A 23,163-nucleotide genomic window follows, 5' to 3' on the forward strand; every position below is an offset into this window, starting at 1 on the left:
ACACGCAGCGGCCCTCCGTGCACTATATAGTGATGTCAATGTTCAATGCCACGGAACGATGTCGGCGTCTGTTCGAAAACTGACAGCAGAAAAAGCACGTGATTCAGTCTCACCGAGACGCAATCGCAACGCTGATCGCGCGCCATGGAGAACGAGAACCGGCTCCCCTTCTCGATGGCCGCTCCTCGCGGGCAGTGCCTCGGAAGCAGCTGAGAGATAAACAGCTGTGTGCGAAAGGGTGCATGCGCTCGTGGTCAAACTGTCTACGTGGAACGCTGATTCGGGAAAATTTTCTTGACTATTTTTCTTTATAGGTTACATATGTCATATGCTTAAAAAAATCGTGCCAGTATGCATGAATCTGACGAGTAATTATTGAGGCAGTATTTTTCGGGGATATTTTTTTCTGCCGCGAAGAGGGCGCTCCGAACTTCGCGCGCGGAAGTAAAACTGTGTCGCGCAAAATTACTATTTCGAGCCATTACTCCGACACAGTCTTTTTCTTAATCTGAAGGCGCCGGTCTTCCATGAATGTGATTGCTTATTCATTTTTCTTTGATTTTTTTTTGGCCATGGCGACATATGGCGAAATGCTGCATGTTTTTTTTTTTTTTAAGCACAGATGCTTGCGCGAGGAGCACATTCACATTGTGGGCTTTATAAGTTCATGTAATAAATGAAAAAAAAAATACTGCGGCAACGAATCATTGTCACGAAACTGTGCCAAAGTTGGGAAATAAAGCCTTTTTAACCCATATTGCGGCTTCATTTTAGCAATATAGTGGACCAAGTTAAAGTATGGCTTTTACATCGTTGTGTAGCGCGCTTTGTTGGTTGTATATATAAGATGCATGAAAAGAGTGTTTTTTGTTTTAAGCGAGGAAAAAATTTCCTAACTGAACAACCACAAGGTTGTTCGAAGTTTCCCTTTGCCTTGCCTGCACTGCACAGCACGCAGGATGCTGAGCGCGGAAAAGGCCAACGGAACAGAAGCACCACTCGATTACTGTGCTAATTATAGGCTAGGATGTGAAATGATCGAGGTTTATTTTGAAACGACGGGTGACATGGCTGTGAAAGCGGTAATGGAGCGCAAACTGTACACACATAGAGTAAAGAAGACAATATGGCGTCTCTAACGTTTCAGAGGTTTTCAACCGCCGATACCTTTCAGTTGAGCAAAAATGCATCTTGCATGCGCAGTGTTTGTCATGCTTTGAAACATAAAGTGCGAGTGCCACCAGGGAACGGAGAGGCGTAGAAGGAGTACGACGAGACTTTTCACTTTTGCGGCAAGAAATATTTTACTCACGCCATTCACTATGCCGAACCTGAGATACAACACAAGATTAAATAAATAATTGTACGAGTTGGAAACATTAAAACAGATGTGCAAATGCTACGTTGGATTTCATGACTTAGTGCCGTGCAAGAAATCTTTATGTCACAAAAGGTGTGCGAAAACACGCTGTGAAACAACACGCATGTGTCCGGAGGTGCATGCCGCTTGAACGAAGACGTTCGCGTGTCTTACGACTGTCCATCTGAGATATAATGATTACAAATGAATTGAAAGTGTGCATTAACGTTAACCAAGCGATAGTCGCATGCAACTTAAGAAGACACGAGAGGCCCAGATGACGAAAGCTCGACCGCCCGGTTGTCTCCACTACTAAAGAACTAATAATATTAATAATAATAATAATAATAATAATAATAATAATAATAATAATTGGCGGGGTTTAACGGCCCCGAAGCCACCATATAATTATGAGGGACACCGCTCCGGAGATTTCGACCACCTGGGGTCCTTTAACGTGCACCTAAATCTAAGCACGCGGGCCTCAAGCATTTCCGCCTCCATCGCAAATGCGGCCGGAATTGGATCCCGCGACCTCCGGGTCGGCAGACCACCGTCAAACGAACTGCGGCTCGTGACGGGAGTGCACGCCCACTGCATGGTGCAGGCTCATCCGCCTTTAAATTCCAGCTTTTTTAAAGATGTGAATCAATCGAGTGACTTAAACGTGAACCAAGAGTGAATCAGCGGATCAAGTGAACCGAGAGGCATTTTAGCCAGGCAAGGGTGTCTCGCAGAGCACCCGCTGACATTATTTCCTTTTTTGCGACGTTTGCGACTGGGCGATTTCAAAGGAGCCGGCCTTATTTGAACTCAACGATGCTTGTAGTTGACTAAGTCGCAGTTGCCTTTTAAGCGAAGCCTCTATGAGTTACAGATTTCGGTGGCGGCGGTGACATAATCCGCGAGTGCACAGAAATGCGGGTGTGCAAAAATAGGTACTACTCGAAGATGGTCACGTTCCAATGGCTGATGCTGTCGTCGGCCATTTCTGGTGGGTCACTGTGAACTTTCATTTCATGGTTGCCTTGCACTGCACGACCGTCGCTGTGGCCTGTAGCTCGTGACTGCGATTCCCGGCACGGAGGAAGGTGGTTGCGACAGGGAGAGGAAAAAATAGCTCGATTCCGATAGGGCTCCCAATTCTCGCTTAAGGGAATCCGGAAGTCGCGCTTAGCACACGCTCGAAAAGTGCCTCTCAAGGGCTTCTTCCCCCTCGCTTCCGTTAAAAAGAACAAAGTGCGGACGAGGAAAAAAAAGCCGTCCCGAGAATAATTTGCCGAGTGACTGAGCGGTAGCCTAAATCCTTACAGCTGCATTTATCTTGTACGTCTCAGAAAAGACGCCGGATTAGCGAGTTAAGCACCCGCTGACACATTTCGCCATCTCTTCTCATTTTTGCCTTCTCCGGTTGAAAAGAGCGGTGCGTATTTTAAATGCGCACTTCTTTTAAAGCCCCAAAGTATAGGGAGGGATGGGACGTTTATAGTAAGGTAAATGTTCCGAGACAAAAACGTACTGCCTATGAGCTCTGTCAAAATCGCCACCTCTTTGATAGCACGTGCTCGGAGTCAGCTTTATAAGATCAGCATACGGTCACTTTTGAGACCCCGCCACGTGTACATAATACTTTCATGCCTACCACGCTGTATGAGAAGGCAAATAAATTAGCAGGAATAGGAATAGCATGCCAGTCGGCACTGAGCGTCGTGTAAACGTCATTTGTCGTTGCTGAAGAAAAGCGACGACGCTCGTCCTTCCGAGTCTATTGCACGAAAGCTGTTCACTACGCTCTCTTTGCGAAATCAGTGACTTTCTTTTATTCTGGCGCGCCGAGGCCCAAGTGACGCGTTCACAACGGCAACTAACTCTGTTTCACTTTCCTTCGTTTTTAATCGTATCTATGCTCGTTATCTTTAAAACGCTATGCCAGCAAGCATAACTGCAGTGCACGTTCTCACATGTTTTCTGATTAGTATCGGGTACATTTGTATGACGCGACAAACTCAACGACACGAGAAGGGTCTTCTTCTGCCATCTCCTAGACGGTCACACGGACGATATTGTTCTGAGCTGTGTTTACGTGCATCGATTATTATTTGGACGACAGTCAGAGAAGGCTTTGGAGAAATCACGAGTGCTAGAAAAACAGTTGTTCTCAGGGCTAAGCACTCCGGAAACGATTTCCGAAAGTGATGGGAAAGATCATTTCCGAAAAAGCACAGACTAACAGAAATTCGACAAGTGCGGATGGCACCAGTGAGAAAGGCGGATGGGGGCAGCCTCTTCATGTGTCGTCCTCTCGGCCGTTGTGTTTGAAGGCACCCGCACGCTCGTCTCTTGAGGTTCTCGTCTGTGATTCAAAGTATCCTGAGCCGCCGACAGTCAGTATCGATGACGGCAGCTTCGTTTCAGTTTATATTTAATTAAACAAGTCCAAATCCTGGTTATAAGTAGTGGTAAGGATAAATTTTACCATAATCACCAAGGTGCAACGCCTTGGCTGCAACCACGGGCCATTTTCTGGCAGTCTCTTGACCGCATAAAGAGCTAAATCGAGGCTTAGCCTAAAATGATTTTAGCTATTCTTGCCAATTTAATTTATTCACTCTATAAGGGCACAGTTAAGGGCACTGCACACGGTAAACACAAAGTCTAACAGCGCAAGCGCAAATAAAGCAATACCATCAGCATAATCAAGGAAGTATCAATGTCGGAAGAGAACGAATGATAGTAGCAAGACAAGCCTCGTATTATTCCAGCATAAAAAAAGCAAAGCACCAGTGAAGGCGACAAATACATGGAATTCGAAACAGGTGCCGCAGAGTATGCCTCAGCAAATACTAATATAATCACTGGGGTTTTGCGTTCGAAGACCACGATATAATCATGACTCGGGGTTAATTTCGACCACCTGGGGTTCACTAACGTGCATCTAGATCTAAGCACACGGGCGTTCTTTCAATTCCAAGCTTAGCAGCACTACACACCTTACGCACTAAGCGACCACGCCGGGTATACGCCTTGCAGAAATCGCCTGCCAAGAAGGTGATCGTGGAACTGCTTGAGGGCAACACACTCGGCAGCCGGAAGTGGCCAAGTTTTAACGGCGAAGCGCTTTAGCGAGTCGTTCCTTGTCCGGCGATCATCATAAACGGGTACGTGCCACAGAAATTCGGTAAATTTCACTACTCTCCACTGGTCCACTAAAAATGAAGAAGGCAACAGTTAGCCCCCCTCCCCCCCCCCCTCCCCCCCCAAAAAAACGGCTGCGGAGCGACGGCGACGAGCCGAAGACCCCGAGTACGTATACGACGAGAGAATACTAGGGAACGGGAAAGGCAACGGCGGCTGCAAGAAAAACCCGAAGCCATGGAAGGCCTGCGCAAACGACCAAGTGCCCGTAGATGTATGAGAGGTGCGAACGCTTGGTTTCAGCGCGAGCTTTTGTCTCTGGAGTTTGGACATCCGTGTCGTGTCTGTGACTGTCTGTGGCTTAACTCCGAGTTCTCTGCGCTGAGAATCAAAGTAGAAAGAACCTAGCATCACCTATAGCTAAAGCCTAGCAGAAACAGCTTGCATCACAAGGCCGAGAGACAACCTAGAAGCAACCAGATCTGTCTTCAGAATCGTCCAGTTTCGCAGTTTCACGCCTTGCGCGGATTAAGGCAAGCTTCGCCAACTTTTTGCTGTATACATGATCGGTGCTATTTGAAGCATGACGAGCAGGGACTGGCTATGGACATCGAAAAATGTTACTCGGATAGAAGGTGTGAAAGAATGCTAAGTCGCACAGCTAGTGCGTCTCTGTTCCCATTGGCTGCTTTAGTCTAGGCTCTAGGAAAAAAAGAATGAGGTTAATAAGTTGTTTCACGTACAACATTTGCTGCTCAGTCATGTTGCGAGTGTAAGGCGACATGTTTATTTCAACGCCAGTTAGCGCAGCCGACCTTCCGGGGCTGTACCGGCTCGCGTAGTGGCTCTCCCTCATTCGCACTTGTGACGTGGTAAGCTGCAATGAAAATGAGCTGCATGTGCCCGGCTATATCGGAGGACAGCCCACTGCAGCAGTGAATGGAAACCGCCTTAGTTGAAGGTTGGAAGGAATGCCGTCTTATTTACTACCGGCTTTTTTTCTCTCTTTTTTTCCTTACGCGTTCAGGCAAATAGGCAAATGCGAAAGCTACGCCGATTCGAAAGAGCGGTCCAGCTCTGCCGGACTAGCTGGCCGGATAAGCTTTGTCAAGGTCCTTTCATTGCCACAGGAAGGTGTTTGTGGGTATATAAATTTGCACAGTCACAATTGCAATATGGGTGCTTTGAAAGTGACTGTGTGTAGTGTTGGCAACAGCGAATATAATGTTGCTGTGGACGAGAGGCAACTCAAATGGTTGTTTTCTCAGTAACAATGTAAATCAAAACGTTGATTTGGAGAAGAAATTACTAATTGTGTGCGTTCTCTGCCAGTGCGAACCAGCAGCGGGGTCGTACGCATGCAGGAGGAAGCATTTTCTGACCAAATGTCCAACATTAGGAATAGCCGGCTTTTGGGAACGGTTATAGTAAGGAGGGAAACGGATCTAGAATCAGCAATTTATTTTGTAAATACGGCCCAGATGACTCGTGCACTCAATACGCCTGCGTATTTTGCCATGAAGATAATTTGAGGACGTTACTTGGATTTCTGGCATTCAACGGGCCTTCGTAGGGCCGCATGGTAGAAGAACAGTTGAGTGCAGCCAACAGCAATGTTGCACAGGTTTATGACAGGCTAAACGGTGCCCCAAAAGAAGCGGCTGGCCACTTATCGCGTCGCAACCTGCCGCCGCCCAAGAGGCCGCTACGGGTGGGCCGTGACTCAGGCAGTCGCTTGCCAGCCGCCGTTCGCGAGGGTGTGACCACGCGCGGCTCGAGAGGCCGGGGTTCCACGCCCCGGCGGCGCCGAGATTAACAGGTGCGGAGGCCGCTGCGCGCGCCCGATAGACGCGGATCGGTGGCGAAGCCAGGTCCCGTGACGGCTGCCGCCCCTCTGCAGCGCCAAGATACGACGAGCCCCCCGCGTGCAGCAGCACTTTGCTCAACACCGATGTCCTGGTGCCTCTTGCGCTCAAAGGGCTCCTCGTTTATTGGGGCTGATTCGGTTAGTTCTTGGAAAGTCCTATACTTAAGTTCAAATATAGATTTAGAAAATTATCTAGTGTTCCTTTTAATTATCTGTTAGGAACTTTGCCATTTGCTGCACACTTAATATCCAAAACGACACAGATGATATGAAGGCAAATCAGACACGTGAAGAGTATATTTCGACGAGTGTGCAGAAGGGGGAGGCCACACGTGAGGAACGACGGTAAAAACAGGCGGCTTCGTCCTCAACATTTTTTTTTCGCTAAGCGCTGAATGGTGGCACACCCTCGAAATGGTGAATGAGCTCAATCGATTCGACTGGGTGCAAAGGGCTGAATTGGCGAAAAATGCCTGTCTTCACTGGTCCCGCTTCGTCTTTTATGAATGCCCGTACAGCGGCCGTGCAACGCTTTTCCGAGTGATCATCCTCAGCATCAGAGTCCTCACGAATCGATCGCCACAAAAATTGTGCCAACTTCTAAAGCACGAGCGGATTTACAGGAATTTATCGCACACTTCAAAGAGACAGACAAACGCTCAGAACACGAATTAAAGTAACCCCACTAATGGAAAAATTGTCTATTGTATTCGCTAAAACCAGCCCTGTTTTCCTCTTTAAACGTGGATGTATATTTTTATTTCTTCACTAACGTCGCGAAAAATGACTTTTGGCGCCCCACCCGGCAAGAAAGTGAAGATGCATATGATCCCCATCACGTGACCTATTACTGGTGTCCGCGATTAATTGCCTCTATATTATTGTTGGAATGCAGTGTACTTTTTTTTAATTATAATCTTTTCTAACTCAAAGCATGCAGATATGTCTTCGTTTGTAGCGAGCAGAACAGTCGCTTGACGTATGATCCGATGCTCATGAGCGGCAGCATGCACGTTGTTATCTTAGCGCCTAGCGGCACCTGCCGGTGAGTTGGAGAAGCACGAAAGGAGCCTGGCTCGAGAGGCCGTAAAGGAACCTTACGCGACGACGAGCCTTCGGATAACTTATCCTGCCTGCTTTTTATATTAAAAAAAAAACGGTTGTAAATGTCAAAGTGAAGGTGGCTAACCAGAGTTGCACTCACGCCTGTGAAAGCAGAACCTTGAGCGCAATGAACATTTAGAGAGGAAGGCTATCGGCATCGCTATTGCTTCTCAGCGTTCTGGAGGAAGCACCTTAGTGGCTTCTCAGATAAAAAGAATTTTTCTTACAAAATATCCACGCGCTCTTGGAATCAACCGCCGCAGGTTTAAGCACTACCTTGCCGTTGCGCCGTAAAAAACCGGGTCGACAAAAAGTTGGCTCAGTCCCTTTAAGAGCCATTTCTCTGACGACCTTGATCCCTTTCTTCCCTTTTTTAGTTTTTTTCTTTGAACGCGTCGAGTCACATTCGGTGTGCTCAAGGAAGCGCTGGTGTAATTGTGTAATACGTTGCGGCACCCCGCGGCGGCCGCAGTAACTGTGTAGCACACGAATGTTCTAGTCAGCCAGCGGCCGTGTCTCTCCTCCTATGACGTAGCGGGGCCACTCTAGAGTGAGCGATTGCCAACTGTCTTTGCAAGGTAATTGTAAATTCCTTGCCTTGTGCAGTGCTATAACATTTGGCTCACGTTTTCACAGGAGCCTGGACTATAGATCAGCATCGTTTCCTTACCATGTTGGAGAAGTGTTGCAGGGCCCCTTTAAAATTTCTGAGAGATAATCTAAGAGCAGCTGAGCATTCAGGAAACTCATATTGCCAAGCTTTATGCTCAGGGCGCCCCCCCCCCCCTTTTATTTCTGGTTATTATAGGAAAAACGGCGTAAAAATGTTTTTTGTCTAACTTGGTTGTTACTTTTTTATCGCATCTATTGCTCACGAAAAACAGCGCGAAGCGGGAGAAGAAGGAGCGCTCACGTGTATCTTCTTTTTCGTGCAGTTTTGCTTTCCTGCGTTGTTTTTAGCAATGAATCTTCTGACAAAAAGTTTTACTTGCGTTGTGCAACTATACTCATGACTGCTTTTTTTTAAATGCGAAGCATTTCTTAGCGAACTTCTGCGACTTTGAGCGTATCTATCTATCTATCTATCTATCTAGCCGCCTACGACTTTGTGCTCTCCTGGTCGCTTGGTTCATCGAATGTGCACCAAAACTGGTATGGCGTAACATGACTGTATGACGAACATAAAGGACAAGCCATAACATGAAAATCATGACACGCATGTCATGTACAGCATGAATTACATGCTACGCTCATGCTGCGCTGGTGGCCGTTTCGCTAGTTTGATATACACCAAAATTGGTATCTTGCGACATGACTGTGTGACGAACATAAATAACACGAGTTAACATGAGAATCATGACCCGCATGTCATGTACAGCATGACTTACGTGCCACGCTCATGGTGCGCTGGCGGCCGTTTCGCTAGCTTTACATACACCAAAATTGGTATCTTGCGACGTGACTGTATAACGAACATAAATAACACGAGTTAACATGAAAATCATGACACGCATGTCATGTACAGCATGACTTACGTGCCACGCTCATGGAGCGCTGGCGGCAGTTTCGCTAGCTTGATCTACCCCGAAATCGGTATTGCGCGACGTGACTGTGTGACGAACATAAAAACACGAGTTAACATGACAATCATGACACGCATGTCATGTACAGCATGACTTACGTGCCACGCTCATGGGGCGCTGGCGGCGGTATCGCTAGATTTATATACACCAAAATTGGTATCTTGTGACGTGACTGTGTAACGAACATAAATAACACGAGTTAACATGAAAATCATGACACGCATGTCATGTACAGCATGACTTACGTACCACGCTCATGGGGCGCTGGCGGCGGTTTCGCTAGCTTGATCTACCCCGAAATTGGTATTGCGCGACGTGACTGTGTAACGGACAGAAATAACACGAGTTAACATGAAAATCATGACACGCATGTCATGTACAGCATGACTTACGTGCCACGCTCATGGGGCGCTGGCGGCGGTTTCGCTAGATTTATATACACCAAAATTGGTATCTTGTGACGTGACTGTGTAACGAACATAAATAACACGAGTTAACATGAAAATCATGACACGCATGTCATGTACAGCATGACTTACGTACCACGCTCATGGGGCGCTGGCGGCGGTTTCGCTAGCTTGATCTACCATGAAATTGGTATTGCGCGACGTGACTGTGTAACGAACAGAAATAACACGAGTTAACATGAAAATCATGACGCGCATGTCATGTACAGCATGACTTACGTGCCACGCTCATGGGGCGCTGGCGGCGGTTTCGCTAGATTTATATACATCAAAATTGGTATCTTGTGACGTGACTGTGTGACGAACATAAAAACACGAGTTAACATGACAATCATGACACGCATGTCATGTACAGCATGACTTACGTGCCACGCTCATGGGGCGCTGGCGGCGGTTTCGCTAGATTTATATACACCAAAATTGGTATCTTGTGACGTGACTGTGTAACGAACATAATAACACTAGTTAACATGAAAATAATGACATGCATGTCATGTACAGCATGACTTACGTGCCGCGATCATGGCACGCTGGCGGCCGTTTCGCTAGCTTGATCTACCCCGGAATTGGTTTTGCGCGACGTGACTGTGTGACGAACATAAAAACACGAGTTAACATGAAAATCATGACACGCATGTCATGTACAGCATGACTTACGTGCCACGCTCATGGGGTGCTGGCGGCCGTTTCTCTAGCTTGATCGACCCCGAAGTTGGTATTGCGCGACGTTACTGTGTGACGGACATAAATAATAGGAGTTAACATGAAAACCATGACATACAAGACGATATATGCAGCTCTTTGCTGGCTGCTTCGCATTACATCGATTCCCAGAACGCGTGGGATCTGCCGGCTTTTTTTCTTTCAAGCATATAGAAAAAGGTTTTCGCATCAAGCTCTACGAAACGCATATTCATTGCTTTCCATATTGTCTCAGTTGGAATCGAATGTTCGATAAGACATAGCTTGTGCATTTTGCCGTGGAAGAACTCGACAGAAGATAAGTGATCAGATGGGGAAAAGTTGTTTCTACAGCGCCTTGCATGGCGCGAATGAATGCGTTTCGCTTCAGGGTTACAATTGCTGTAGCAAGAACACAAGATGTGAAAAATGCATGGTTGCAGCCTTGAAGAAGACAGGTCCGCTTGTCGAAGCGCAGGCTCCAGCGACGCCACCCCGTGGGCCGAGGATCTTTCATCTGAGTCATGTTAGCCATACACGGTTACTCATATGGTTCCACGGAACCACCGTAATAACAACGTGAACAGAGTATTTGTTGTTTCTCTTTTAACAGCGAAGCTGTTTGAGCTGTCTTGTGCTCCGTCGTGCTAATCTCCTCATGCGCCACAGGAATCGGGCAAGCCCACCATAGGCGTGCGCACAGGGGGGGCAGGGGGGGCGGCCGCCCCCCCTAATAACCTAAAAGGGGGGGCGCAAAATCTGCCCCATACATTGACCCCCATATTCACCTAAGAGGGGGGGGGGGCGCAAAATCTGTATCGCAAAATCTGACTTACAAGGGGGGGGGCGCTGCGATGAACTTTGCCCCCCTGATGGAGAACCCTGCGCACGCCTATGAGCCCCGCTACCGTGCACAGCAGGAGCGAGCGTCAAACGAACACGTGGAAGAGAGAGAGACGGAAGTGGCAATAGAGCTAAGTAAGGGGAATGAAGACACACAGAGAGGAAGAGGAAGGGAGGCCGCCCAGCTTCTTCCTTCAGGCTTGGCACCGCGAGTGCCAAGCGGCCATAATTTCTAGCGCTGTCCGAGGGTAGAAAACCGCGATGGATACAAATAATAAAAATGACGGCTTCGAGTCGGAGTCGAAGCTAGGCATTCTGCGCAGCAGTCAGGTTTTCTACCACGGGGCCACGCCTGTGCTTGAAACTGTTTCAGGACAGAATCCTATAGTACAGGCGTCGTGAGGTGCGAGGAGTCTCCGTGCAATATTGCGTGGCAGAAGCGTAGAATTGCGCAACTAGGGGAAAGGGCTACCCATAACAAGGCGCTCAGGCATCAGTAATTATCATCACCATCAGCCACAGCATCAACAAAGCTGTTGCCTTACGGACGCGTCCCTTGGCAACTGTATTCGAGGAGAGTTTCAAACGGCCACCGAGAAGAGGAGCGTGGCAAGCGCACGAGGAAGGCCATCCTCCCTTGAAGGCCAAACTCAAGCGTCTTCCAAGATCTTTTTGATGGTGGTATTGCTTCTGCGTTAAACGTGCGTGAGAGGTCATTATGTTTAAAATCCATAATTCTCGATAAACTTTGGTTAGCCTACGTAAACGTTTCTGTGTCTCGGTCTTGGCATCTGAATCAATATAAGACATTTCTTTAGACACTAACGAGTCAATGTTGTGCTAACTACTGCACTTTTGTTTTTCTGTAAACACTGCGAGTTAGTGAACGGTTCCGTTGATGCGTTACACCAAGCAAAACGGAGACACAGTTGACAAAGCGCGCTGTCCACAGTGTAACTAAACAAAGAGTACGTTTAATGTGTTGTGTATTGCCAGTGTTTATTCACATGAAGAACTTGCATGAAAAGCGATACTTTCGGAACTGAAATGAGTTGGGTTAAATGCTGCTAGAAATTAAGTTTTCCTGCCTTTCTCAAGTCCTCTTTCACGCCATTTGCCTTTCTTTTCAGAATCGCAAAATAGCGGGCCACATTACGGCTGAACTCGCGAGTGCGAGAGGCAGCTAAGCGGCGCTTTTGAACTGTACCGAGGAGCGTTGTTTGCTTGATTATTACGGCGAGCCATGCACGACTCCGTCTGCTGGGCGGGAAATAAACATCGGGGTGTACATCTCCCGCGCAAACACGCCTCGCGCGTTTTTGTGCCCCCGAGCAAGGAAACAAAAGAAGGGAGATGAGTGATGCACCGCCGTCCCCCAGGAGACCCCCGGGGAAGCTTCGATTGCTCGGAGGATGCGTTTCAGGCGCGGGTTCAACTGCGGGTGCCTTGCTTTGCAGTGCGGTCCCGAGCAGAAAGCGACTGTTCGTGGAGGAGAAAGAAGACCCTCGTAAAAGAACGGCTGTATCGAGAGAAAAGTAGCTTCGCTGAATTAAAAAGAATAGTCATAACGCTCCCGCGCTAAAAAAAAATTCTTGGCAATGTGCGCCGGAGAACTTGAAAACACGAGATGCATGTAGGGCGGTTCTTTGAAATCGGTGCTTTTCGCATGATCACTTGGAATGGCAGCTTCACGGGCAGTGCGCGGTCCTTGAGGAGGGGCGTAGCGCTTCAACGGGCCAGCGCACTCATTGCAAACTGAATTTATTACGTGGAATACAGTCATTGAGAAACAACAAGATTTTTCTGACATCATACATGTTACCCCGCAACCAGAAAAGCAAAATGTAAAACCTAAACAGACGAGTGGGAAAAAATAACTTATGGAGGCCGCACGTGCTCGCAGTCTCGAGAAAATTCATCTCCTTTTCACAAAGACAAAGCTCTCTTATGCATGCATCACGTTGGTTGAAAGGGTGACGACTCCCTCGGGAACTCGCTTGGATCATCACAGCCCATGCAATCGCGGATAAGTGAGCAGTTACAATGACTGCGTTCACACTCTCCACGGATACGCTCGCCTGTACATTTGCGACGTCTCCAACGTCTAGTACAAATGTCGCCGTACAATTTAATTTCCTCGCGTCTCCTGTTAATTTCTTCGAGCCCATTAAACACTGCTGTAAAGCAATGCAATTTAGGAGAGAGTTGCACATATCGGCGGCTCCTAGATTTCAGGATACCTGCGCTGTCACATATTTAGCGACGGCAGAGCATCTCTCGTTTCCTGCGCCTATGCGTAGCGGGCGAACTTATACTGCGGGACCATGTTAGAATATATTTGTTTTGATGCATGTCGTTAAACAAAAAAAAAAAACAACAAGCAACTAGTATTTCATTTGCAGTATGAACAGTAAGCTTGGCGACAAAAACACGACCACGCAGGAACACAGAGGAACATGCGACTACTAGGCACTCGGCAGTGGAGAATTAATTTCGACAGGGCTCTCTGCATGTCACCCCCATCGCCGTGGCTAGGAATCGAACTCGAGCTGAGCATGTCCAGGTCGGCGGGTTGCTGCAGCCTGTATGCTGTAAGCACACGTTGGTGCAGGTTAAGTTGCCGTCCTGAGAGCTTCAACCAAGTGCAGGATATGTTGAAATTGCGTAGGAGTATTTGTAATTGTACTCGATTCAATGAAATGCAATATCGCTTGGAGAAAAAATTCGGCAGATCCCACGCCTTGTGGGAATCGGTTTCATGCGAAGCAGTCAGCGAGTATAGTTCTATGCTGCATTTTTTGGCTTTGAGCCAAGCGTTACGAGGTGGATCGATGTGCTTTTGTTAATGCAGTAGTTGTGTGCTGATCGTGGACTTACCAGACACGTCGACAACACGCGTTTAAAGGGTAACTTATGGTCTGACGTAACGTCAGCACTCACGTTAGAGTACATACGTCAGTATTAACGAAACGAAGTGCACTTCACGGTGCGATGATGTGAATATCATACGTAAATTTCGTTAGGGGATTCCTCTGGAGTCAAGCAACGATTGAATATAGCTTGATGAATCACAGGAACACGAATGTAATGTTTATTAGACTGCAATAAAAGCGGAGGCAATACTGGACCCACATACGTTAACCTGACATGACGCCTGTATCGTAGGCGAACATACTACGTAGTGTTAATTGCTTTGTTATAAAATTAGATAGCCAGTACCACAACTACAATTGACGCTGCACCGGCATTACGCCTGCATACGGTGTTTTTCCAAAGTAGTTTCCTGACCTGGCGTATAGCTCCGTGGTAGAATGCTTGACTGCCACGCAGAATTCTTGGGTTCGATTCCTGCTGGGTTCCTAATTTTTATTCTTTCAATTCGACGGGTCAACGCTGCCGATGTCGCTTTTTCTTAACAGTCTGGCATTTAAATTGCCAATGTCTGTTCTCGCCGTTCCCGGGTAGATGTAAACTGTCAATCACACGTGGCGCCAGGCACGTAGCCAGAATTTTTTTTCGGGGGGGGGGGGGGCCCAAGGCCTAATTATTCGAAAGAAAGTCTTTTCATGGCAAAAAGAAAAAAAATGGGCCGGGAACATAAAAGGCTGGACGAATTTCACCCCCCCCCCCCTTGCCTACGTGCCTGCGTGGCGCATACCCGTACGCCGCGGCCCGTGGTAAACGAGTATGTGCCACACGTGTCTGGAGGAAAGGTTTTGACGGCGTACGCGACAGGATCTTGACATCAATCATGTAATGACCAGGCAGTCATATTCGTCAAATCCTCTTACCCTTCCATGCCAATTTTGGTCTGAACCAAGTTAAGGAGGCGAGCATGAGAGCACCCAGACGTAGGCGGCTAGATAGATAGATAGACAGATACGTAGATACAAACACTCAAAGTGTCTTAGGTTCGCTAAGAAATGCTTCGCATTTAAAAGCCTTCGAGTAACGCTAATCCTAATCAAATACCTCGGGACACCGCGAAATTGTTAAAGTTGGCTTCTTCCTTGCACGTGATTGCGAAGCAGCAAAGCATGATTTAAAGGAAAAATGAGCCAACGACGTCCTTCCGACACGCTATGTGTGCTAAACAACCAAGAATTGTGCAAGCGCGATTTAGTATTGATATGTAACAGACTGAGGCTACACGCAATTGGAGTGTTTCGAGACGCACACGTGTCGTATTGGGATAGGTGCACTGCATTAGAAGAACTCTCGACTGCCTGTATCAGCTAGACGTATGACGCAAGCTGCATTCGCAATCCATCTTGCCTACCATAAACTTGAGGGTGCGGGTTCGATTTTAGGCCACGGCGGCCGCACTTCGAGAGGTAAACAGCCCGATGAGACACCCGTGTAATTAGGTTTAGGTGCCCCCCAAAGAACCCCATATAGTAGCAATAACTGTTGAGGTTGTACGCCCCAAAACCATGATATGGTTTTGAGGGACGCCGTATTGGAGGGCTCCGGAAATTTAGACCCCCCGGGGTTCCTTCAGATGCACCCAAATCTAAGTACACCGGCCTCTATCATTTCAGCAAAAGGGAGAGTTGAGCTAGTTGGTTTGCGTTCGTATTGAAACAGCGCAAAGGACGTAGGACACAAAAAGACTTGACAACACGACCGCCGACTGACAACTGAATGCTTTATTCAAGCGAAACCGAAAAAGGGATGGAAGGAGAAAGGACAAAATATGCGCACGCAGCCCATGCACATGACAAAACTCGTAACATCGTTCTCCACGTTCGTCAACTCGCAGTCAAGTAACGCAATCGACGGTGCGCTGATACACGCGTCAGCGTTCTTGCAGATGGCGAAGGCTTCAGCTATCTCTGTAATGCGAGAATCCGAGTGTCTATAATCGGTGGCCCTGCGGCAGAATTCTGGGGTGTAGCCACAGAGGGCAGACAAATGGGAGAACATGGGAACCATCGTTAAAGGCGCAACACCACACAACACAAGAGAAGACCAGACGAGCACAGGCGCAAACTAACAACTGATTTATTGAAGGCAGATCTCCAGGCATATATAACAACAGGCTGCGCAGGCGCAACGTCACAACAATCCTCGGAAAACATCAAAAATATCGCGAAAGAAAATCAATTTCAGCTTTGTAAAGCGCAATGGAAGTGTCGCTGACACACGCCTCACCTGCTTTCCTGATTAGAAACGCTTCTAACGTTTCACGAGCCGTTTTTTGTCTGCTTCTACCTACAATTTTTGCGCATCGGAAACGTGGTTCACAATTCGGGCATGTCATGCAATGGTCGACAAGATGGCTTCGCTCTTTGTTAATTAGATTTCTTGCGTGTTCCCTGAGCCGGTCATTGAGGCAGCGCCCCGTCTGGACGATATATACTTTGCCGCAGGTCAGGGGAATCTCGTACACGACGTTGCTGGCACACTGAACGAAACGTCGTTCATGGTTCTTTTTGCAGCCTCCCTTTTCCTCCGCACAGGTGGTGCGACGGCTCAGCTGAGCGAGCTTCTGGGGGGCCGAGAAAGCCAACGGCACGTTGAACCGGCTAGCCACTTTTTTCAGGCTATGTGTGACCTTATGCATGTACGGCACCACTTCTGGCCTCAGGGCGCCCACCAGGGGCTTCGCGGCATCTGAGTAGCAACGGTGCTTCAACTTGTCTTGTCTGTTGCTGAGACGCTGCTTAAGAAGTTGAAGCACCGTTGCTACTCAGATGCCGCGAAGCCCCTGGTGGGCGCCCTGAGGCCAGAAGTGGTGCCGTACATGCATAAGGTCACACATAGCCTGAAAAAAGTGGCTAGCCGGTTCAACGTGCCGTTGGCTTTCTCGGCCCCCCAGAAGCTCGCTCAGCTGAGCCGTCGCACCACCTGTGCGGAGGAAAAGGGAGGCTGCAAAAAGAACCATGAACGACGTTTCGTTCAGTGTGCCAGCAACGTCGTGTACGAGATTCCCCTGACCTGCGGCAAAGTATATATCGTCCAGACGGGGCGCTGCCTCAATGACCGGCTCAGGGAACACGCAAGAAATCTAATTAACAAAGAGCGAAGCCATCTTGTCGACCATTGCATGACATGCCCGAATTGTGAACCACGTTTCCGATGCGCAAAAATTGTAGGTAGAAGCAGACAAAAAACGGCTCGTGAAACGTTAGAAGCGTTTCTAATCAGGAAAGCAGGTGAGGCGTGTGTCAGCGACACTTCCATTGCGCTTTACAAAGCTGAAATTGATTTTCTTTCGCGATATTTTTGATGTTTTCCGAGGATTGTTGTGACGTTGCGCCTGCGCAGCCTGTTGTTATATATGCCTGGAGATCTGCCTTCAATAAATCAGTTGTTAGTTTGCGCCTGTGCTCGTCTGGTCTTCTCTTGTGTTGTGTGGTGTTGCGCCTTTAACGATGGTTCCCATGTCTGAACACCAACTAGCCCAACAGTCAACTCTCTTAAAATGGGAGAACAGCTCTGTCATTTCGGCTCCATTGAAACGCGGCCGGGATTTTATCGCACGACCTTCCGGTCAGCAGACGAGCGCCATAACCACTAGACCACCGCGGTGGGAGAACCCCAGTTGGTCAGTCTGGTGTCCCCAGAATAATATCGTTTTTGCACGTAAAACCCCACAACTGCAATTACATTTTCGTGCCTACCACGTGCGCCACTCTTCCATTAGAGCACCCCGAGGCTGTCTATGCCCCCAGGCCATTTCTTAAGGTCTTGCGTTGACTCAAACCTATGATAAAAATTTGTGTAAGCCTGCAATGCGTGTGCGCCTTCGCAATTTCTAACACTGTCCAATAGCGAGGCTGCCTTGGGCAAAACACGCGTGTTTGACGAAAACCAACGTGCTTACGTCCCTCGTGTGGCAGCCAGGACTTAGTGTTTTGTGCATCGTTGCTTTTCTTGTATTCGAATGGAGCCCCAGATAATCACAATTTCATTTCTCCACAAAGCAAAGCCTGAGAATCCAAGGTCTCCTTGGCAATGCAAGAACACATTAGGCATTTCTGGCTGGTTTTCGGAATGACAGCAGCTGAAATAAAACCGGGTGTTGCTAAATACGGCAAGTAACTCATCATTAGGGCTGATGCAAAACGACGGGTAAAACAGTAAATGCTTGCCGTCTATCGAACGAAGGGCTGTGAGTTCTATACCCTCAGATTAGGCACTCATGGCTGGCACTCTGTTATTGCAGGATTGCGTTCATTCGCCGAATATTTGTAAATACAACAACCTCGAGTTCCAGTTCGCGCAGCGTAATTTAAGAATTCTGTCCATGACATTCGCACCACTAGTTCTCGGGCTATAGTTACTACACGAAAAAAATAGAAACGAAAAAAAAGGCTTATTTTACACTAGGCACGTGCCATTTTCAATATATTATGTTTGTGTTTAAAATGATCACAGACTTGTTGTCTCACGATGCTTGTTTCTTTTGAGGGACACATGGTTCGCAAATATTTCGCATTTAGAATGACTGCCGTCTTTGTAGCACTTTGCCGTGACGGTTTTTCATGTTTTATGGTTTTCGTAAAAAGCGGAACAGGTGAGCCATGAGTTTCGGTGTTCGCGCTGTAGAGTAAAACAGCCGTGTGCATGCAGCTCACGAAGTGTTCGCTTCGCAAAAGCCAGAAAATAGGCGGCCCGGAAGGAGCGATATTTTCGAGCAGCCGTCGAAAAAAAAAAAAGAAACGCAAACAAGAGGCCTTAAAAAGAGGATGTCGCCGCATGAGCACCTTGCTCGAAGCCCCTTCGCTCGCACTAGGAACTGGCTCAGGGGGATTGTTGGAAAAGCCGGGGAATTTGCGAGCCGAGTGTCTTTAATTGGCTTAACCTCTGTTCACCGACCGTCTTTCGCTCTACGGCGGTGCTTTTCATCGGCCGTGACTGGCATGCTTTTTTGCTTTAGTGTAGACTTTTTGGTGTCGAGCCACTTTTGCCTTGTGCCACTAACTGTCAGAGGCGCATCAAACGAACTGGGATACAACATTTCACTTTGCTACCTTCCCTCGAAGGATTGTTTTTCTTTCTTTTGAAGCAATTGCCAAGTAAACAGAAGGAAAAATGAAAAAATGCCGAAGGCTGCAAATTGAAGATTTGCTGTTGTGAATAACGGGAACGGCTTGGTAGGAAGAGATAGGCGCGAGTACGAAGCTGCACGGGTCACGAAGAACCGACCGAAAGAGAAAGCATACATGGAGAGATATTCAAGTAAAATGGCGTCACTAACTTAAGGCAAGGTGCCGTATACTCTACGCGTACAATGCGCACGAATGAACGTTAATGTAAGCACATATTGAGCCCGCAGCGCGATTTCATCGAGAATGCAGCTAAAAGATGAATGGTGATTATCCAAAACGTAAAGAAAGAAGCACTATAAATAGCTTTGCTCATTCAATTTTACAAAGTTCTCGCAGGCGCTAAGAGGTAAACACAGCACAATATTGTCTCCTGAAATAAAATTGGATACGACCTCGATTACGCACAAAAAGCCAAAGTAACATATTGCCTAACGTGACGACGATACACTAGTCCTGCCCATTCTGGTAGAAAGCGACAACATTTTTTGAAAGGCGGCATGCGTGCGAACATTGATGGTGATCTCAGCTGCAGGCAAGATGGAGATGGAAAACGAAATCCGTGCATGGCAGCACGAGCGTGACAAGAGAGAAGGAAAATCGTGCCCCCTCTCGTCTTCTCACGCGTGTACTGGTGGCGCCCCGAAGTCGCAACGTCCGTCTGCACTGGCTGATGTGTACATGCGCTGCCAGCGCTGCAATGGTGCCTTCGGGTGGAAGCTACATGCGGGGCCGTGGCGGGCGTGCTTGCTGGATGGGGCCTTGAGGATGCAGCGTAGTTCGGGGCGGTGGCGACGCTAACAGGATGCATCGTTGAGCTTCCATGCCTGATTCCCTCATTTCCACACCTATTCGGATCATCATACACATCGCACGGATTGTCTCTGCGTAACCGCCATAGCATCGTTAACGACGATGTGTTTTTTAAAAAGATATACTCGGTAGAAATAATTTCTTTTACGCCTCTCATAAAGAAGGGCACCTTCTTGTCTTCAAACATTGTCGGCTTCGCTCTTTGAAAAAGTCGCTGCATTTCTTCCACATACATCGGGACAGAGTCGTCGGGTTGTTGTGTGCGCGTTTGAACCAGTAGCTTAGCGCGGTCCTTGCCGTTTTCGCCGATGCCAAGTAGATGGCGATGCTTCAAGATTTTCAAACCACACCCTGGCGGAGACTTCCAACGCAAAAAAGACGTGCCGAAGTGTACTGTCGTCGCCCCACTTCTTGAAGCAATCCTTTTCAACTGGTCAAGCCATTCTTGGGCGTCCTCCCACGGTGAGCCATGGAACGTTGGCGGCTCTCTTGGCTACTGGAGGACTATCGGTGTCGTGGTTGAGTCGGCAATGCTAGCTTCTGCCTTCTTCGTTGCCATCTTGATTGAAAGAGGGCCGAACTCCGAAGGTAAACTTTGGAATCGGCGGCTTGCTCGTTGGCTGGTAGCAATGTCGACTGGAAGCGCGTGAAGGAGGCTGGGCTTGGAAGGCACCATTTGGTTAGCATCTCCGCCAGATGTCACGAGTGCAGCAGAAACCCGAAAACGGCCTGGGAGGCAACCACCTTATTGGTCAAACATGTGCCCCCAACTACTCGGTGGTAGGCGCGGCTGTGGGTGAGTAAAGAATATTCAGCTTAGTGCTGCGCTCTCTTTTAAACGAGGCGTGTAGCATGTGTGACGTCTCTGATCAGTACGTCGAGTGAAGGGATAGAGAAACAGAAAGCAATAAACTTGGACACACTGGGCGCATAGTCCTACGCGTGCAGTGAAAACAACGGGTGCAACAAATAATGAGAGAACGTCTGCAGTAGAAATCATGTGGCAGTATCTAACGGCTCTGATCATCGTAAAATTACCATTGCACGTGGGGCTTACTTTGGACAACCATGAATTGGCGAAATACCCACCTCCCCTTTAGAGGCGACCCCCCTCAATTTTTTTTTTACTCACCCAATTGCGCACGCCGACATTTTCCTCTCTTCTGCGTCTTCCCCTGAACTTGTGCCTTACGACAATACAGAATTATCACCGTGACTGAGGCTTTATAGCAGTTTGGGCTGTTTAAGTTTAATGAAAAAGATTACACATTAACGCTCACTTCTGTAATGAACGTGTACTGATGTTCTAGCTAACAGACACACGTAAAATATATTGCACATTGAAGACATGTAGCATTTGGAACAAGCAATATATATGTGTACCTGTACTGAACTTTGCTACAGCTCTTCCATTGACTCCTACATACCCGCTCTCATGCTCCTTACCGCAAGTCTAAACGCAAATGCAGGTGCTGAAGAAGAAAGCAATACTTTCGTATGTTTAGTCGGCTGAAAGCGGCACCTCTGTCGCCTCTGCCCACATATGTCTTAGCACCGAGCTACTGTTTCAAGTCACGTGAATAAGTATAAAAATCTATTTGCTAGATTATCGAGTCAGCTTTCGCTCAAGTGTCTATGCATGAACTTTACAAGTACAGTCGTTTTTGACTCTAGGTATGTGTTTTCTAGCGGCAAGTCTCTTTCTTCAATTTTACTATTTGTAAACATCGGTACCTTAGACAAAGTAATTCCATCCTTAATTACCCCTATGTAGACGGTTTGGCATAATAAAAAAAAAAAAACGGTGTGAATGCTTTCTACGCCATTTGCAGACGCTACCGATGAATAGTCATCATCGTCAAGTTTTCTACTTTAATACCGCCCGCAGATAATGAAGCATCCTTGTACGGGTTCCAGAATACACTACAGCTGTGATCTTTGAATCAGCATAAGTCTTGCTTTGATTTTGACCCTTAATGCTTGATGTAGATGGCTTCCTGCGGCCTTCCAGTATGCTTTCCATGTGCGACTGATATTTGACATTCACACTTTCTTATACCGTTGCTGACACATCTGTGAATGCCATGTTTCCTGGACGTTTTCTTGGCAGTTTGCACATTTCCTCCACTTTGAGCCAGCCCAGCAATTTTGGGGCGATAGTCGAAGTTGATGTCGTACATTTATCGCACAGAATTGTTTAGAAGAAAGTATACCCAAAACAACGACCGTGTGTAGAGATACCCTATGTAATTATGTATTCACCTCTACGCACTCCGGTTCCTTTGGTGTCATTTAGTTAATAATAATAATAATATCTGGGGTTTTACGTCCCAAAACCACGATATGATTATGAGAGACGCCGTAGTGGAGGGCTACGGAAATTTCGACCATCTGGTGTTCTTTAACGTGCACCTAAATCTAAGTACACGGGCCTCTACCATTTCGCCTCCATCGAAATGCGACCGCCGCGGCCGGGATCGAACCCGCGACCTTCGGGTCAGCAGCCGAGCACCGTAACCGCTATACCACCGCGGCGGACGGCGTCATTTAGTTAATGGTCCTCGAAAGTTGCTAATGTTTTTCGATGGTTTTTGGACACCCACCCATCAGAATTAATTTGATGCCAAATAAGGGTGATATTCAGTGCGACCCACACCGTTCTTTTCGACGTCGTGCTGGCGGGAGATGTACGGGCCATGTTCGATAGGCAGAGCATTGTTACGTCTGCCTCTGTATAACAAATAAATAAAACAGAGTGGGCTAACATCGGCGCGCTGTGAACTTCTCCACTGCGCACTTTCAACCCTACGCGACAATCTTTGCAAGGGACATCAACTGAGCTCTTTGTTGTTCTGCTGATTGCTCTGGTTGTTCGTTGTTAAAATTACATTGTGGTAATTTTAAGACTAACTCACCGAAATTTACGCTTTAATGAACCTGCAACTACTTAACATTATGCGCACATTGAACCATCGCTGTAAAGGCATTATGCTACGGTCATGATTATGATGATGTCAGGCCTATATGTTGTGCATTTCTTGCTCGGTCTTCTACTATGAGATTATACCAGCAGCTGCGTTTAGTGTTGTGGGCCTAAGAATAATAATGAAAAAAAAAAGCAGTATTAGTTTGCAGAGCACGCAACCTGTTCAGAAGGGATTACACAGATACGAAGCTCGAACTCTTAGTAAAAAGATGACACAGTTTACGAACTGAATTTAATAAAAGCGCATTGGGCCGTTTGAGGGAAAATTGC

At 47.5% G+C, this 23,163-nt stretch overlaps 1 protein-coding gene and 1 long non-coding RNA gene across 3 annotated transcripts in view; one reads left to right on the forward strand and one right to left on the reverse strand.

The window, feature by feature from the left end:
* LOC125756906 (uncharacterized) overlaps positions 1-23,163 on the reverse strand; it is a 458,042-nt gene that overhangs the window by 412,984 nt on the left and 21,895 nt on the right. The gene's annotated exons all lie outside the window — the stretch shown is intronic.
* The window catches only part of LOC119379405 (transcription factor collier), a 119,979-nt gene that overhangs the window by 37,080 nt on the left and 59,736 nt on the right, over positions 1-23,163 (forward strand). The window lies entirely within an intron of this gene.

This window comes from Rhipicephalus sanguineus, chromosome 1 (genome assembly GCF_013339695.2).
Source record: "Rhipicephalus sanguineus isolate Rsan-2018 chromosome 1, BIME_Rsan_1.4, whole genome shotgun sequence".
Classification (NCBI taxonomy): Eukaryota; Metazoa; Arthropoda; class Arachnida; order Ixodida; family Ixodidae; genus Rhipicephalus; species Rhipicephalus sanguineus.